Source organism: Maylandia zebra, linkage group LG7 (genome assembly GCF_041146795.1).
Source record: "Maylandia zebra isolate NMK-2024a linkage group LG7, Mzebra_GT3a, whole genome shotgun sequence".
NCBI lineage: Eukaryota > Metazoa > Chordata > Actinopteri > Cichliformes > Cichlidae > Maylandia > Maylandia zebra.
In genome coordinates, this window is record NC_135173.1 from 69,123,091 (window position 1) to 69,140,250 (window position 17,160).

A 17,160-nucleotide genomic window follows, 5' to 3' on the forward strand; every position below is an offset into this window, starting at 1 on the left:
ACCAAGTGAAAAAAGATTAAGGTTTTTTTAGTTGCTGATTAGCGATCAGATAAACACCAGATAAATATCAGGTACATATGAGGTTAACGCAGATAAAAGGTAAACTGGTAAATCCTCCCCTGGGTCCTGATCCCCTCTGACTCTAACGACACCATGAATGCTAACATGAACATCGTTGTTGTGTTTACATACACTGCTAAGATGGTGAAGGGTTGCTTACAAGGGGGACTGAATATGAACATATACTCAGTTACCAGTAGGGGGCTCTGTGACTAAGGATGATGGAAGGAGAGAAGAAGTGAAGTGTATGGTGAGATGTAAAATGGCGAACTACTGCTGAATATATACGTTCCATTACAAACCAAGCCGTCTCCGTTCTTCTGTCGAAACACCACAAATTGGCGACGAGGATGAGTGCATCAGTTCCGAGTCCACCATCTTTTCTTCCACATGTGGGTGAGCCGCCGATTCCATTTACTACATGGTGGAAAATATTCGACAATTACATGCTAGTAATCAATGCCACGGGAGACGCATGGCCGGATGCTAGGAAACGCGCTGTTTTGCTACACTGCTTGGGCCCGGAGGGACAGCGGTTATTCTACACGTTACCGGAGCAAGGTGATACATATGCTGACGCCATGAGCGCACTGGAGAAGCACTTTGTGCCGAAAGTGAATGTCGTGGCGTGCCGTCATACATTCAGACAGCGTATTCAACGAGCGGATGAGACTGTTTCTCAGTATGTGGTGGCTCTGAGAGCATTAGCTTCATCTTGTAACTTTGGAGAAATGGAAAGTGAAATGATAAGAGATCAGTTGATCTCCAATGCTCATCTCAGCGCTGTGAAAGACAAACTGTTACTGGAGGATGAACTCACACTGGATAAGGCTCTAACTATTGCGAGCCAGGTAGAAGCAGCAGTCAAAAACGCTACTCTACTCTCCACACCCGGCTCGTGTCCGACCGCGCCTGTTCAGACAGTCGACGCGGCAAATTCCCACTCTCACCAGAGGAGAGGACCTCGCCCCGCTAAAGGCTGCACTCCAGACCAACGCAAACAGGGAGGTTCAAAGCAGCAGCAGCGGAAGTGCTTCAGGTGTGGTTCTCACAAGCACTTAGCTAATGATAAAAACTGCCCGGCTGCTTCTTCAAAATGCAATAACTGCGGGAAAAAGGGACATTTTGCCAAGGTATGTAAGTCGTCAGTCAGTGAAGTGAGAGAAGTAGTGGTTCCAGAATTGGCAGTACTGTGCGTGCAAGATGCTAAAATGATGGCAGCTATTCAAGATAAGCTTACCTGCACTGTCGACATTGAAACTGTACAAGGTGGCTCTAAGACAGTAGAGCTGATAGTAGACACTGGAGCTTCTGTGTCTATTCTGCCAGAAACTATCTACAGACAGTATTTTGCAGACTGTTCACTGGTGCGACCTAAAGTCAAACTAGTTACTTATGCTAAAGATGAGTTGGCTGTGATGGGTTGTCTGCCTGCATCAGTTGCACTGCATGCACAGAATGAAAAAGTTCCTGCTTCCTTCTACATTGTCAAAGCTGGTTCCCCACTATTAGGCCTCGACCTCATTAGAGCACTGAACGTCTGCATCGTCGGAGGCAAAGTGGACCGTATTCAGGATGAAACTGCAGATGAGCCGGATTCGTCTAACCAGAAGTCTGCTGTGTACAATGTTGATCCTGTTCCACCAGCTCAACTTGGATGTGTTAAAGGGTTCATCCATAAAGTACAGGTAAACAACAATGTGCGGCCTGTACGCCAAAAGATGAGACGCCTGCCATTAAGTGTACGTACAGAGGTGTCAGCAGAACTCTCTCGCTTACTCAAAGCTGGCATAATTGAAAGGATCGATGCAGCTGAGTGGGTGAGTCCTTTGGTCGTGGCCAGAAAGTGAAAAAAGGAGTTGAGACTGTGTGTTGACCTTCGTGAACCCAATAAGAGCATTATTGCTGACTGCCATCCTCTTCCTCATATGGAGGATCTGTTTTCTGACTTGGCAGGTGCCACTCACTACAGCCAGATTGACCTCAGCTCAGCATACCACCAATTACCTTTGCATCCGGAGAGCCGCAAGCTGACTGCTTTCATCACTCATGAGGGACTGTTCCAGTTCACACGTGTCCCATTTGGCCTAGCATCAGCACCTTCGGCGTTCCAGAAAATGATGCAAACGGTCCTGAAAGATCTGCCTGGTGTTCGCAACTACTTGGATGACATCATCGTCTACGGAACATCAAAGGAGGTGCATGATACACGCCTGCAAGCTGTTCTCCAACGTCTCAGAGATGTCGGCCTGCAGATTAATGCTGGGAAAAGTTCCTTCTGCCAGTCACACATCACATTCCTGGGCCATTTAATCTCAAAGGAAGGCCTACGTCCAAGCCAACATCACCTTACTGCTATTGCCGAGGCTCCTGCTCCAAAGGATATGGCTGCATTGCGCTCGTTCCTGGGTTTGTCATCCTGGTTCAGTAAATTTATTCCAGATTATGCTACACTGGTGGAACCACTGCGACAGTTGCTGAAAACAGACATCAAAGTTGAACTCCAGTGGAACGAGGCAGCGCGTGAGAGCTTCAGTGACCTGAAAAAACTCCTTCTGGAAAGTCCCGCACTTGCCGTCTATGACCCTGACTTACCTGCTTTTATCACCACAGACGCATCAGACTATGGGCTAGGCGCTGTGTTGACACAGTTACACCCAGATCAAGTGGAGCGGGTTGTGGCGTTCGCCTCCCGAACACTGTCTCCTGCTGAAAGAAAGTACTCCACCACAGAAAAGGAGGCGTTAGCCTGTGTCTGGGCGGTGGAAAGGTGGCGTACATATGTATGGGGCCGCAGATTCACACTTCGTACTGACCACCAAGCTCTTACTACCCTTCTCAGCACCAAAGGTATGAACAGAGCGGGCATGAGAATCGCACGATGGTCTGCAAGGCTGATGTGTTTTCAGTATGATGTGCAGTACCGTCCTGGTGTTCAGAATGTCATCGCAGACTGCCTCTCACGGGTTCCCCTGATGTACTCCAGCACTGACATTGATGCTGAAAAAGACCTTCTCTTGGAGATAGCTGAAGTTTCTCCTCTCTTGACAGCGACACCGTTGACGGATTTTAAAGCTGAATGTGAGGACTGCCCTGACCTTTCTCTGCTGCGACAGGTTATCCGCTCAGGCTGGCCTAAGGTGAAAAGGTCTCTCCCACCTGAGATACAGCCGTATTTCCTGGTGCGACATGAACTTGCTGTGGAATCACCGTTGGTTTTCCGGGGGACACGTCTGGTGGTCCCAAGGTCCCTGCGGGAAAAGGTGATATGCCTCGCACACGAAGGTCACCAGGGCATAGTTCGCACAAAGCAGCGGCTCAGAGAGCTTTACTGGTGGCCATGCATGGATACTCAAGTCCATGCGATTCTGTCATCGTGCTCAGTCTGTCAATTGTGTGACAAAACGGCCAAAACTGCTCCTACTCCCTTACAGCCGGTTCAGTTTCCAGATGGTCCCTTTCAGCATGTGGCCGTTGACATTGTTGGACCTTTTGACCGCGGGTCGCAGGACTGCAGGTTTGCCATCACACTGGTCGATTACTTCAGCAAATGGCCAGAAGTAGCCTTTACTTCATCAGCTACTACAGACACTGTGATTAGGTTCTTGTCTTCAGTTTTTGCACGGGAGGGAAACCCTTGTGAGCTTACGACAGATAATGGACCACAATTCACTTCATCTGCTTTTGCTGATTTCCTGAAGGAAAGGGGCATCAAGCACATCAGAACAAGTGTGTATCACCCTCAAGCGAACGGGTGTGTTGAAAGATTCAACAGAGTGCTGAAGGACTGTGTTCAGGCTGCACAGGTGTCCCAGAAGCTGTGGAAGCCCGCCGTGACAGAGATGCTACAGAATTACCGTGCTACAGCTCATGCAACGACTGGAGCAGCTCCGTTCCAGCTTCTCAGAGGGAGACCCATGAGAACAAAGCTAAATGTCCTGCCGTTTCCCAAAGACACAGGACAGTATGACCAATGCAGGGCCAGAGTCTCTCACCAGCAACGTAAGAGTAAACGCTACACTGATGCAAAGAGGGGGGCAAAACCTCCCCAGCTTGTGGTCGGTGACAGGGTGCGGATACGTAAACCTTTTCGAGTGGGGAAGGGAGAGAGACAGTTCACTGATCCACTGTCAGTGCAGCAACAGACTGGACTGAGCACCTTCATCTTGAGTGATGGAAAGAGATGGAATGCAGCCCGTCTCTCACTCTGCCGCGCAGAGAATGCTGAGCCGTTGCAGGCTGGTGACGAGGTTGAAAATAACACAAGAGAAACTCCTAAAAGACCTTCTGTTCCTAACAGACCGAGACAGTTACCAGCTTGGACCAAGGATTATGTTATGAAATGAGTTTAAAAAAAAAAAAATGAAAAGAAAAAAAAGTGAAAAAAACACGCTTGAGCTGTTGGGTGCTAATGTTAAGTTCCATACTGCTAGTTCTGAGGTCCAAGTATAATAGAGGATTGATTTACTGTGATTTATTTGTGAAGTTTTGTGACTTAAGGTTGTTAAGTTACTACAGTAACCTTAACGGTACAAGTATTCATTATAAAGGACGATTTAGGCACCATAACAAGATTGTATGTTTTTTTTTTTTTTTGTTTTTGTTTTTTTTTTCTAAATGACATCAGAAACAGCAGTATGCGACATTACGTGATGGCAGAGCTTCAGTTCATCCTTTGTCATTTTTTTTTTTTTTTTAAATAAATAGGACAGGGGGAATGAATGAGAGAAAGAGGGGGAGAGAAAGAAAGAAAACCAAAGGGGAGAAGAGACGGTGAGAAGGGGGGGGAAGAGAGAGAAAAAAAAAAAAAGAACTCCTGGGTCACCTGTATGGAGAAAAAAAAAACAAACAAACAAAAACAAACAGAGGAGACAGCAAACAACAAAGAGCAACATAATAATAGAGAAAACAAAGCACCATCACAATAAACTAGCTAGTCATAGATATCAGTATTTACTAAGTAATAAACGATATTGTGCAGCACGCAAGATAGACAGCGCACAATGTGCTTTGAGGCAGCAGCCAAGAAAGCTTTAGTCCGCGTCTGTGAATACCCATGTGTGCATACCTGTGTGGATCAGCATGCTTGCATTCCAAAGGTTTCTCCATGTAATGATCTGCTAGGGAGTGTGGGGGGGCCACAGCCCCGTCCTCCAGGGTGTGAAGCGGGTATGGAGGAGATCAAAACTCCAGACATCCAGAGGCCCCCAGAACACAAGAGACCATGGAAGACCAACAGAGGGGCAGCCGCGCCACTGTTCCAGTAAGAGCTGAGGAGAGTCCCAGATGAGGGCTCGCCCAGCAGCCGCGGAGCAGAAGTCAGGGGGAGTTGCAGTGACGCGCCCGTGAGCTCCGCCGGCAGCCAGCTGTGCCTGAGTGACCGAGCCCCAGGCCGAGAGGCCGGGGGCACCCCACCTCCAAAGGGGCCTGAGCGAGCCCCAGGCCCCAGGCCCCGACAAGCGGCCGCCAAGGAGTGAGCCGGTGTGTACCCGGACGCCCACCCCCAGACACAAAGAACCACCAACACACCGACACCTGAGGGAGTCCGCCACTGGCAGGGGAAGTGGTGGTGGGTGGAGATAGGCCTCCAAACCTTGGAGGGCCTGAGGTGTCCCCAGAGAGGTGGCGTCTGATACCCAACCTGACATATAGACACAGACATACAGGCACACACAGACACAAACATCCATTCCCACCCTCATGCTCTCATATGCACTCACTCCACACTCAACCAACGTGGAGACAGACATAAAGAGACGCTGTACACACAATCACACTCCCCAAGCGTACTCTACAAACCGGGTCTAGGTACCCTTGCCCCTGGAGGGGGGAATTGCACCCAGACCCAGGTGGTGTTACCCTTTTCCCTGCGGTGGGGAGAGGCAGACCACCCCGACTCCGCAGCAGCAGGGAGGCCCCACACCCCAGACCGCAGTCGGACGGCCAACTCCTCCTACTAGCCCTCCCGCTCCAGCAGGCCGCAGAGAATGGGGGTGGGAGAAGACTCCAAAACAAGATTGTATGTTAAGATCACGGGTATAGTTCAAACACCCAGTAATGTTATAAGTGAAATAGGTATTGAAAATGCTGTCTGGTTGCAAAGTTTACTACTGATAATGTTCTGTGCAAATAGTAATGTTGCCATACTAAGTAAGTAATACTGAGGTAGTAGAATTCTGTGAGAATGAGGAGAGATGTTGTGTTTACATACACTGCTAAGATGGTGAAGGGTTGCTTACAAGGGGGACTGAATATGAACATATACTCAGTTACCAGTAGGGGGCTCTGTGACTAAGGATGATGGAAGGAGAGAAGAAGTGAAGTGTATGGTGAGATGTAAAATGGCGAACTACTGCTGAATATATACGTTCCATTACAAACCAAGCCGTCTCCGTTCTTCTGTCGAAACACCACAATCGTGTTATATAATTAGTAAGAGCTAAAGCCAGGACGGAGACCAGACACCCGTCAGGGAGGTGAGCTCAGAGCTTTGTCACATGTGAGAATGTTGCGATGTGGCATCTACCAAACAACCATTTTATTTATTGTTTATTTTAGCATTTTGCTCATTCTACATGTTGGCGTCACCGGAACGAAACAGGTGGTTTGTTCCTGTGTTCAGACCCACATTCTGGCTTCAGTGAAAAGATGCGTGCCCCATCGTTAATTAGAGAGATGTCGTAGTTACAGTGCAAGAATATCATCCCTTTAGTGTTTTGTGCTTATATTTATTTATTTGCTTTGCAAAGGCCCGTGGGGCTGTTGATATTCATTCCTGTTGTGTTGACAATGTGATTCTCGGGGAGCCGTGATGTGGTTTCACTGTTTCACCGGTGCACCATGAGCTCCGTGCTCATGCTCAGCTTTGTTGTTCGAATAAAAGCTCCCTTCCTGTGACTGTGCGGTGTATAGGGCACGGAAATGTGCCATGTTCTGTGGAAATGTGGTTTGAGGAGACTTGTCCCAATCCAGGTTTTAATTTGGACCCGAAACAGGAAGCACTTTGTGATGTCACGAACACAATTTACGTACAGCATCAGCAGCTGGCGGAGGGAACCAAAGGCTCGGTCAGGGACGTACCCGATGGTGTTGAGGTTGAAGAAGGGAACACAAAGGCTACTGCGCTTTCTTATTTAAAAATGAAATTGGTTGGCAAGATGGCGTCGTAGCGCGAACACCCGTCTCGCTGTGCTCCGGTGAGGTCCCCCGATTATCCGTCTAAAATACGTGTTCACCTGGTGAAACGTTACAAATGTGCGTGGGAGTAACTCTATAATGAGTCTGGACGACTATTTTTCTAAAATGCCTAACGTCAGGTCTAAGAAAAAGACAGCTCCGGTTGTGCAAGCTAGCGACATTGTGGGTCCTATGGCGGCTGAGCCTGAAGAAGCTAACGCCAGCGACACAGAAATCTCCGCTGACGCTGAGGAAACTGGGAGTGATATCGACCCGAATATCCTTGCGGCTCTGAGTAAGATAACTGACAGCATTACAACTTTATTGGATGTTAAAGTTGATACTGTGCTGGCCGCAATCCGTGAACAGACGTCTCGGATCCAGGCTCTGGCGACACGGGTGGGAGACGCCGAGATACGGATTTCAGGCGTGGAAGACACGGCAGGTGCATTGCAGGCGAAAGTGGCTCGACTCGAAAAACAAGTAACTGACATGGCAGACCACATGGACGATTTAGAGAACCGCAGCCGCAGATGTAACCTTCGCCTGGTCGGGCTTCCCGAGGGCACGGAGGGAAATGATGTTGTCGCCTTCATGGAGTCATGGCTCCCCTCCTATCTCGAGCTCACAACTAAAAATGGGAAGATCAAACTAGACCGCGCTCACCGCTCTCTAGCACCGAGGCCGGGCCCCAGCCAGCGCGCCAGACCCATCATTATGAAGCTTCACAACTTTGCTGATAAACAACGTGTGATGGCCGCAGCTCGGCGCCTGGCTACGCAGCCGAACCAACCAACAAGTCGGATCAAAGTCTCCTTCTTTAATGATTATTCAGCGGCGGTAGCCAAGAAACGCAAGGCTTTCGACGAGGTGAAAAGCTGCCTGAGGAAGAAGAATGTGGATTATGCGCTTCTCTACCCCGCCACACTGAGGCTGTTTGCCAACGGCAAGGAGAAGAGATTTAACACACCGGAGGCAGCTGCGTCCTACGCGGACTCGCTGCCCTGAATCCCCGTAACCACCGGAGTACTCCTTTTCTTCACACTATGCCTTATGAACCGGTGTAAGTACTTGCCGAATCTAGGCATATGTGACTCTCTTTTTTCATCCTCGCTGCTTATAAGCGACCAGGTGAAATCTTCCACCCCATCGGGCACCGGACGGACTGTGTTTTCGTCTATGGGTAGGCGTGAGTTACGCGCGTGCAATGCCCTTCGGCTTTCCCGACGGGCAGGAGGAGATTGGTTTTTCCCTACATGTTTAGTAGGGCTGTTGCCAAATCACTGTTCTTTGAATGTTCCGTCACACAGCTCTTTCATGCCTTTTTTATTTTTATTTTATTTATTTATTTTTTCAACCAGGGTGTGGTGAACCCTTTGGCTCAATATGCTTTGTGTGATACATGAATAAGTCTAATAATGAGTAGGCTGCGAATATGCACCTGGAATGTACGAGGGGTTCACAGCCCTATTAAGAGGAGGAAGATATTTACTTGTCTAAGAAAGGACGGTGTAGATGTTGCTATGTTACAAGAGACACATCTTGATAATAATGAGCACTTGAAGTTGCAACAAGGATTATATGGACAAGTGTTTTTTTCATCCTTCACTACAAGAAGTAGAGGAGTGGCAGTGTTGATTAGGAAAAATGTACCTTTTGTAGTAACTGATTGCGTTAAGGATCTGAAGGGCCGCTACGTGATAGTCAAAGGGATTTTGCAAGGCCAAAAATATCTTATTACTGAATGTTTATTTTCCACCTGCCCACCCGACTACCTTTCTTACCAAAATGTTTCTGGAATTAGCCCCATTTCTTCCTAACTCTACCGTTATTATTGGTGGTGATTTCAACTTAATGTTAAATCCGCTTATGGACAGATTTCCACACAGCATTGCAACTCCTTCTCCTCAGGCCAAAGCGTTTCATGCTCTATGCGACGAGTTTGGACTTGTGGATGCTTGGAGATATACTCACCCCTCCGATAAGCAATACACATTTTTTTCGGCTCCGCATAGGTCCCAAACTAGAATTGATTACTTTTTTCTCCCGAAAACTGACTTAGGTTCAGTAGTATCGTGCGACATAACAAGTATAATCATCTCAGATCACGCTAGGGTAATCATGGATCTCGATCTTAAAGCTGCGCTTCATAGGTCCCGCCACTGGAGGCTTAATACCATTATTCTTAAGGATGAGGAATTTACCTCTCACTTCTCTGTAGAATTTAAAGCGTTTTTGGATATCAACACCTCCTCAGCTACTACTGCCTCTGTTTTGTGGGAAACATGCAAAACTTATGCGAGGGGCCTAATTATTTCGTATTCTGCGACAAAGAAGCGACAACGGATGGAGGAACAAAAATCTTTAGAGAGCGAATTGATGGATAAGGAGAAAACATATATTGGCTCCCCATCACCACCATTATGGCAAGAAATAACCACACTCAGGTCAGCGCTGAATTGCCTTCTTACCAGAGATGCAGAGAAGAAACTTAAATACACCAGACAGCGGTTCTACGAGCATGGAGATAAGGCCGGTAAATGTCTGGCGTACTATGTTAAGAAGCGCACAGAATCGAATACCATTGCAGCGATATCTGATGAAGGTGGCCACAAGATATATGAAAACAAACTGATAAATGACTGTGTTAAGAAGTTCTACGAAGCCTTGTACTCTTCTCAACAAGTCCCGGAGGGGGAGCAGCTGATGCATAATTTCTTCACCCAATTCGACTTACCAAATTTGTCAGAGGAACAGAAGACTGCCCTTAACAGCCCTATAACTAAGACCGAAGTGTTTAAGGCTATTAAATCACTGCGAAGTGGAAAGTCGCCAGGGCCTGACGGCTTCTGTTGTGAATTTTATAAACAGTTTCGGGATATTATTGTGGAACCGCTTCTTGATATGTTCAACCACTCCTTCATTACGGGTGAATTCCCGCAGACACTGAAGGAAGCCAACATTTCCCTAATTCTAAAGAAAGGGAAGTGTCCTGATTTGTGCGGATCCTATAGACCTATAGCCCTCTTGAATGTAGATAGGAAACTGCTTTCTAAAATTCTGGCCACCCGCTTAGAAATTTTTTTACCTGTGCTGATAAGGGAGGACCAGACAGGCTTTATAAAGGGTCGAAACTCAGCCACCAATGTTAGACGCTTACTGAACGCTATTGTAGCTTTCAAGCAAAAATCTATTGACGGCCTGGTGCTTTCTCTCGATGCGGAGAAAGCATTTGACAGAATTGAGTGGTCTTATTTGTTGTATACTCTGGGCAAATTTGGCTTAGGGGAGAATTTTATAAAATGGGTCAAAGTTATCTACAATAATCCACAGGCAGCAGTCCTGACTAATGGACTTAGGTCTGATTACTTCAACACTCATAGGGGAGTTATGCAGGGCTGCCCCTTATCGCCCCTTCTATTCGCTCTGGCCATAGAGCCTCTTGCTGAGGCCATAAGGGCGACGCCCACAATACGTAGTTTAGAGATTGGACAGCTGTGTCATAAAATAACCTTATACGCGGACGACATCTTGATTCTTTTGACTAACCCTGTAACATCCGTACCCAGTCTCATTGAGGTGATTGACAGGTTTAGCCATTTCTCTGGCTATAGAATCAATTTGGCTAAGTCAGAGGCCATGCCTCTCGGTACTCTTTTCACAATGCCGGCTACTGTTCCTTCCTTTCCTTTTAAATGGTCTCCTAATGGATTTGTGTATTTGGGGATCTTTATTACCCCGTCTCTCGACCAATTGTACAAAGCCAACTTCACACCCTTATTTGGCAAACTCAAACAGGACCTAGAGCGGTGGGCGTCACTTCCTGTCTCCTGGCTAGGACGCATTGCCCTGATCAAAATGAATGTGCTGCCCAGGCTATTGTATCCTATCCAAATGATCCCCGTCTTGTTCTCTAAGAGAGTACTGAAGGACATAAATGGTTGGCTCACCTCTTTCATCTGGAACAAGCGCAGACCCAGACTCAAGATGGCAGTGTTGCATCTGCCAAGCTCCAGGGGCGGCTTGGATCTACCTAATATTAGATTGTATCAGCTTTCTGCCCATTTAAGATTTGTGAGCGACTGGGTTAGGGGTAAAACCTCAATCTGGTCGGATATTGAGACAGCTCTGTCACAATGCAAACTGAGCGATCTATTATTTTTGCAATGATTTTAACGGAATTAAGGCCCTTTGTACAAATCCTGTAACAATCAACACCCTAAAAGCGTGGCGAATTGTCCGCCGTCTTGAGGGAAGATCGAGAATAACATCAACCTTTACCCCTATAATGAATAACCCTGCTTTCCCTCCGGGTTCTTTGGACCCCGGCTTTCAACGATGGTCTGATAAGAATATTAAGTCTCTTGGTGACCTTTTCTCGGGTGGTGAACTCATGTCGTTTGAACAGCTTACCAACAGTTACGGCTTGCCTAGACAGGATTTCTTTCGTTTTTTGCAAATACGACACTATATCACTCACAATACAACCCTTGCTGAGCACCCTGAAGTATCTGATGTTGAGAGGGTTTTGTTTGGGCAACAGCTGACGGTGTCTCTGAGTTCATTTTACCATGTGCTTAATGCTTTGACTACCACTGATGCGCAGGGGATTAGAGGTGTGTGGGAGAGGGAACTGTCGGTAACCATAGATGAAGATAAGTGGGATACCGTTTGGTCTCTCGCAAAAAGGATTTCAATTTGTACTCGGACAAGAGCAATCCAATTTAAGATTTTACACAGATTACACGTATCCCCTCACCGCAGACACCTCTTCAGCCGCTCTCTTTCCCCTGTGTGTCTTAAGTGCAAAACTGATGTAGGGACTTTAACTCACTGTTTTTGGTCCTGTTACAAGCTTCAAGAATACTGGGCTGACATTACAGGTGAACTGGGGAAAATCTTCCACGTTGATATAGAGATGGACCCTTTGTCCCTGATTCTAGGTCTTCCAAGTGACCGCCTAAAAGCGGCGGCCAACAAAAGATTGTATAACACTCTAACATTTGCAGCCAGGAAAAATATCCTCTTACAATGGATCAACGATAGGACTCCCACTGTCTGTGGCTGGCGCAAAATAGTTTTTGAACTGATTCCTCTGGAATACCTCACACACGTTATACACCACAGTGTGGGTCAGTTCTATGGGATGTGGCACCCCTTTTTGGACTATATTGGACCGGACCTTTCCGCTATCTTATTCAAAGGACTACTACACTCGTGATCACCACCCGGGCGCTGTAAGACTGACTCACCACCTCTTGTATGTTATATTTTATATTTTGTATCTTGTATTATGCCTTATTTAAGAGCTGTTGTGTACGTTTTGTGTTTGTACTGTTTTGTTGTTCTGTGTCTACTGTCGAGACACTGTCGTGTTAAAGGAAAATCTGCAATAAAAACAATGATGAAAAAAAAAAAAAAAAATGAAATTAAAAATAAATCAATGGTAAATGGACTGGTTCTCATATACCACTTTTCTGCTCTTCTGAGCACTCAAAGCGCTTTACACAACTTGTGCATTCACCCATTCACACAAGCACATGTTCATAGTGCTTTCTAAATAACATTCACACTCCACTGGATGCATCAGAGAGCAATTTGGGGTTAGTATCTTGCCCAAAGATATGTGGCATGCAGACTAGGGGAAGCCAGGAATCGAACCACCAACCTTGCAATCAGTAGATGGCCATTATTACTTTGATCCCAGCAGAATGATGGACTCAAAGGTAAAACTGGTGGAGTATTGGAGCATGCGTAACACACACACTGGTTGTTCTGTGGTGAATGACATCTGTCCATACAGTTAGGTGTAAATACCTCAGAAATAATCCCAACACGAAGCAGATGTGACTGAAATGTAGCTTTGACAGTCACAGCACGTCAGACAGCTGCAGCCCGCTTGCAGGGTTGGGGTCCTCTGCAGGAGGAAGGAGGCTTGCTCAGCCAGGTTATCAGCAGTAATCTGGAGTATTGCTTCTGGTTCAGTTTAAACGAGTTCCTCTTCATCAGCCACTGATGAAGAGGCTCGTCACTGCACTCAGAGGGTCAGGGTCGACCTTTCTGTCCCAACCAATGACTGTAGAAAACGTCTCTACAAAACATCTCTATCGCCCCCTGGTGTCTGTCTGCAGTATAGGTCATAAACCCCGCCTCCTCCATGTTAGCGGATTGGGACTGGGGCAAAGCTGGACTGGGACAAAAAATCGGCCCGGGCATTTTGACTAGAGACCGGCCCACCAGGATAAAGATTGAAAATGTGACGTCATTCAGGGGTAAAACCGCAAAGGATTCTGGGAACTGTGGCAAGAGGTACTAGCGCACGCAGGCTTTCAATTGAACTCAGTTACACAGCGGTAAAAAGAAACACAAAAATGGCAAGAAGCTGTTGTATTATTAACTGCAATAGCCGGTCGCATGACAGCCACGGGAAGCCGACGGGTAAAGAGATCTTTTTTTTTTTATCGGATTACGTCGTTGAAGAGAAAATTTTTAAGCCATGTTTCCGAAGTAAGAGCCGACGGATGGTCTGGATATACCAAATATAACGTCTCAGAACACTCCAGCTCACAGGTTAGTCTGCTCCAAGCATTTACACAAAGGTCAGTCTGCTGTTGTAGTTAATGCGTCATTTTCATAACATAATTGGTGATATAGGTTACAAGCAAGTCTGGCGCTGAACAGAAATTGTCGCGCTATGCTCCTTTGTTTATTGTGCATAAATAGTGAATTGTCCTGACACAATATTGCGTTTCGCTTCTGTTATTATGGTACATTGACAAAAACATATACTTTTATTCACAGGATAAAACAGTTGTTTTGTATCACTAATTGCCCAGTACGATTACAGCATACAGTATTATTGTCACTGCTACATTTCTGTAACTCGTACCAGAAATTATTTCCACTACTAATTAATTACCATTGAGCTCAAAGGTCCTATTAATAAACGGTTAACGAATGTGTATTTATGACGACGATTTGTGAGACTGGTAAACTTATGATACGTACGATGGTCTTTCGTTCTACACGGTGCATTTCAAGGTCCTGCACCCATCCGTCGGTAAACTGTACCTGGGCTTGTTGCAGTGACCTGAAGTTACTAAACTTCACGAGTGTATGCACTCACTCCAAGAACCGTATGATTATAAATATGAGCGTGGTGAAGTTGGGCAGCACACTAACGTCTTTTGTCCCTCTGTGCGCTCGTAAGGGTCTGACCCTTTCACTCCTTTGATTTTTTCCACGTATCTTTTCTTTGTCTTTTCGTCGAGTCTGTCTGTGTACGGACCGGCATTGTTCTCCTTTTGTTTTGTACATTCCTTTTTTGTACGGCAAAGAAAAAACAAGAAGGTATTGGAACCGGAGAATGAACGTTTTGCGGTGCTGCAAGTGCTTGCATTTGATGCGGTACTTGTATTGTTTTGCCACGAGTTCCCGGCATGCAGTGCGCGAAAATCACGTGATTGCTAAACAAGGGGGCGGGTGCATCCGGCCTCCTCGGCTGAAATTGGTCCAGCCCAGAGTCGATCATGACCAATTGGCCAATCCAACACCTTTCGTTATATATACCCTTCCTAAAAAAAAAATTAAAAAAAATCCATCGGCCCATAAAAACAAAAAATCGCCAGCGGTCCACCGGGCAAATGCCCGGTATGCCCGATGGCCAGTCCAGCTATGGACTGGGGTCAGACTAAAATAAATTAATTCTCCTCAGATAAATTTTTTCAAGGGATGCAATCTGCCAATTTAGTAAACTGTACTATAGTGATGGGCAGATGAAGCTTCATGAAGCACTGAAGCTTTTCATCCAGTTGCTTCATCCCAGCGCAAAGCTTCTTGAAGCTTCATTTGCTCTAGTAGGACACCTACTGGACGTAAAAATATTAGTTGGCATGAATTTGAAGAGTGTGGCCTTTTGCACACAGCCTGTAAATGTCAACAACAAAAGGAGTGTGTAAAACATCTATATTGTAGTGATGGCAGTATACTGTGTATATTTATGCTGGCATTATGGAAAATGATCATTTACTCAGTCCTGGCTGCATGCCAAATATCCTTGGGAAGCGTATCTGTAACCGGAAGGTCGCCAGTTCGATCCCCGGGATCTCTGTCCTGGTCGTTGTGTCCTTGGGCAAGACACTTTACCCTACTGGTCATGGCCAGAGGTGCCGATGGCGTGATATGGCATCCTCGCTTCTGTCAGTCTGCCCCAGGGCAGCTGTGGCTACAACTGTAGCTGCCTCCACCAGTGTGTGAATGTGAGAATGAATGAATAGTGGCATTGTAAAGCGCTTTGGGTGCCTTGAAAAGCGCTATATAAATCCAATCCATTATTATTATTACTAACCCTGTGTTTGCCTGCTGGTGGCGCCAGTGTCCGGCAGCCTCGCCTCTGTCAGTGCGCCCCAGGGTGGCTGTGGCTACAATGTAGCTGCCATCACCAGTGTGTGGATGTGTGGATGACAGGATGTAGTGTGAAGCGCTTTGGGGTCCTTAGGGACTGAATAAAGCGCTATACAAATGCAGGCCATTTACCATTTATTTACAGTTAGTTGTTATCGGCATATTTCATTTACTGCTTTCTTTTAATAATTTAGCACTGAGTTCTGAGGACCTGCTTCAATCTGCAGTGTTTAATTCATGATGACAGGAAAGAATCTTTGATGAGATGAATATGAAATAAAATGAAATCAAATGAAATAAACATAAACATGAAATAAAATGAAATGCAATAAATGTAAAAAGAAATGAAATAAAATGAGATTCATATGAAATTGAATGAAATACAATTAGATAAATAATATCTAAATTATATAATATAAATATAAAATAAATTTTAAAATGAGATGATGATGAGATAGCCGTTATTTGTCAGTTGCAGTCGCCCACAACCGAGAAGACAGACCTTGCAGACCGTACATACACAAACATCGCATTGGGGAGACACGTCAGGGTAGGTAGCAAAAGAAAAAGCAGAGAAATGTGTAACACAAAAGGGTAAAAAAGCACAGATATCATCACACCATAACACAATAAAACACAGACAAGCAACATGGGAGAATATTCTAGTGTGTACTAAATAATAAAATGAATTAGATAAATATGAAATTATTTGAAATCGGTTGAAATAAATATATGTTTTTATATCAAATAAGATCGTGGTTCAAGAGTCGGGAGTTCGTCTTGTAATTGGAAGGTTGCTGGTTCGAGCCCCGGCTCGGACAGTCTCGGTCGTTGTGTCCTTGGGCAAGACACTTCACCCGTTGCCTACTGGTTGTGGTCAGAGGGCCCGGTGGCGCCAGTGTCCGGCAGCCTCGCCTCTGTCGCAGAGCCTGTCAGTGCGCCCCAGGGTGGCTGTGGCTACAATGTAGCTGCCATCACCAGTGTGTGAATGTGTGGATGACTGGATATGTAAAGCGCTTTGGGGTCCTTAGGGACTAGTGAAGCTATACAAATACAGGCCATTTACCATAAATATGAAGTAATTTGAAATACAATGAGATAAATATAAACTAAAATGAAAACAATTAGAAAAATATGAAATAAAATGAAATGGAATTATATAAATCTGAAATAATTAAAAATACAGTGAGTTAAATACAAAATAAAATGAGATAAATATGAAATGATTTGAAATTAAATGAAATAAAATGAAATTAGATAAATATAAAATCAAATTCGGTAAATATGAAATAATTCGACTTCCACCCAGGTGACGCCCGGCGGCTGCCAGTCTTCAAACCTGCAGGGGGGAGGACAGGCGCTCCAAGCCCAACCGCCTCCAGGAGGTGAGTGTCAGGTGGAGCAGGAGCTTCATTCCCACTGAGGAGAAGGAGGAGGACAAGGAGCTGCTGAGGAAGCCCGAGCTGCTTAATGCAACTCACAGAAGGAGGGAGGGGGCTTTAATGTGAGCCATACCCCCTG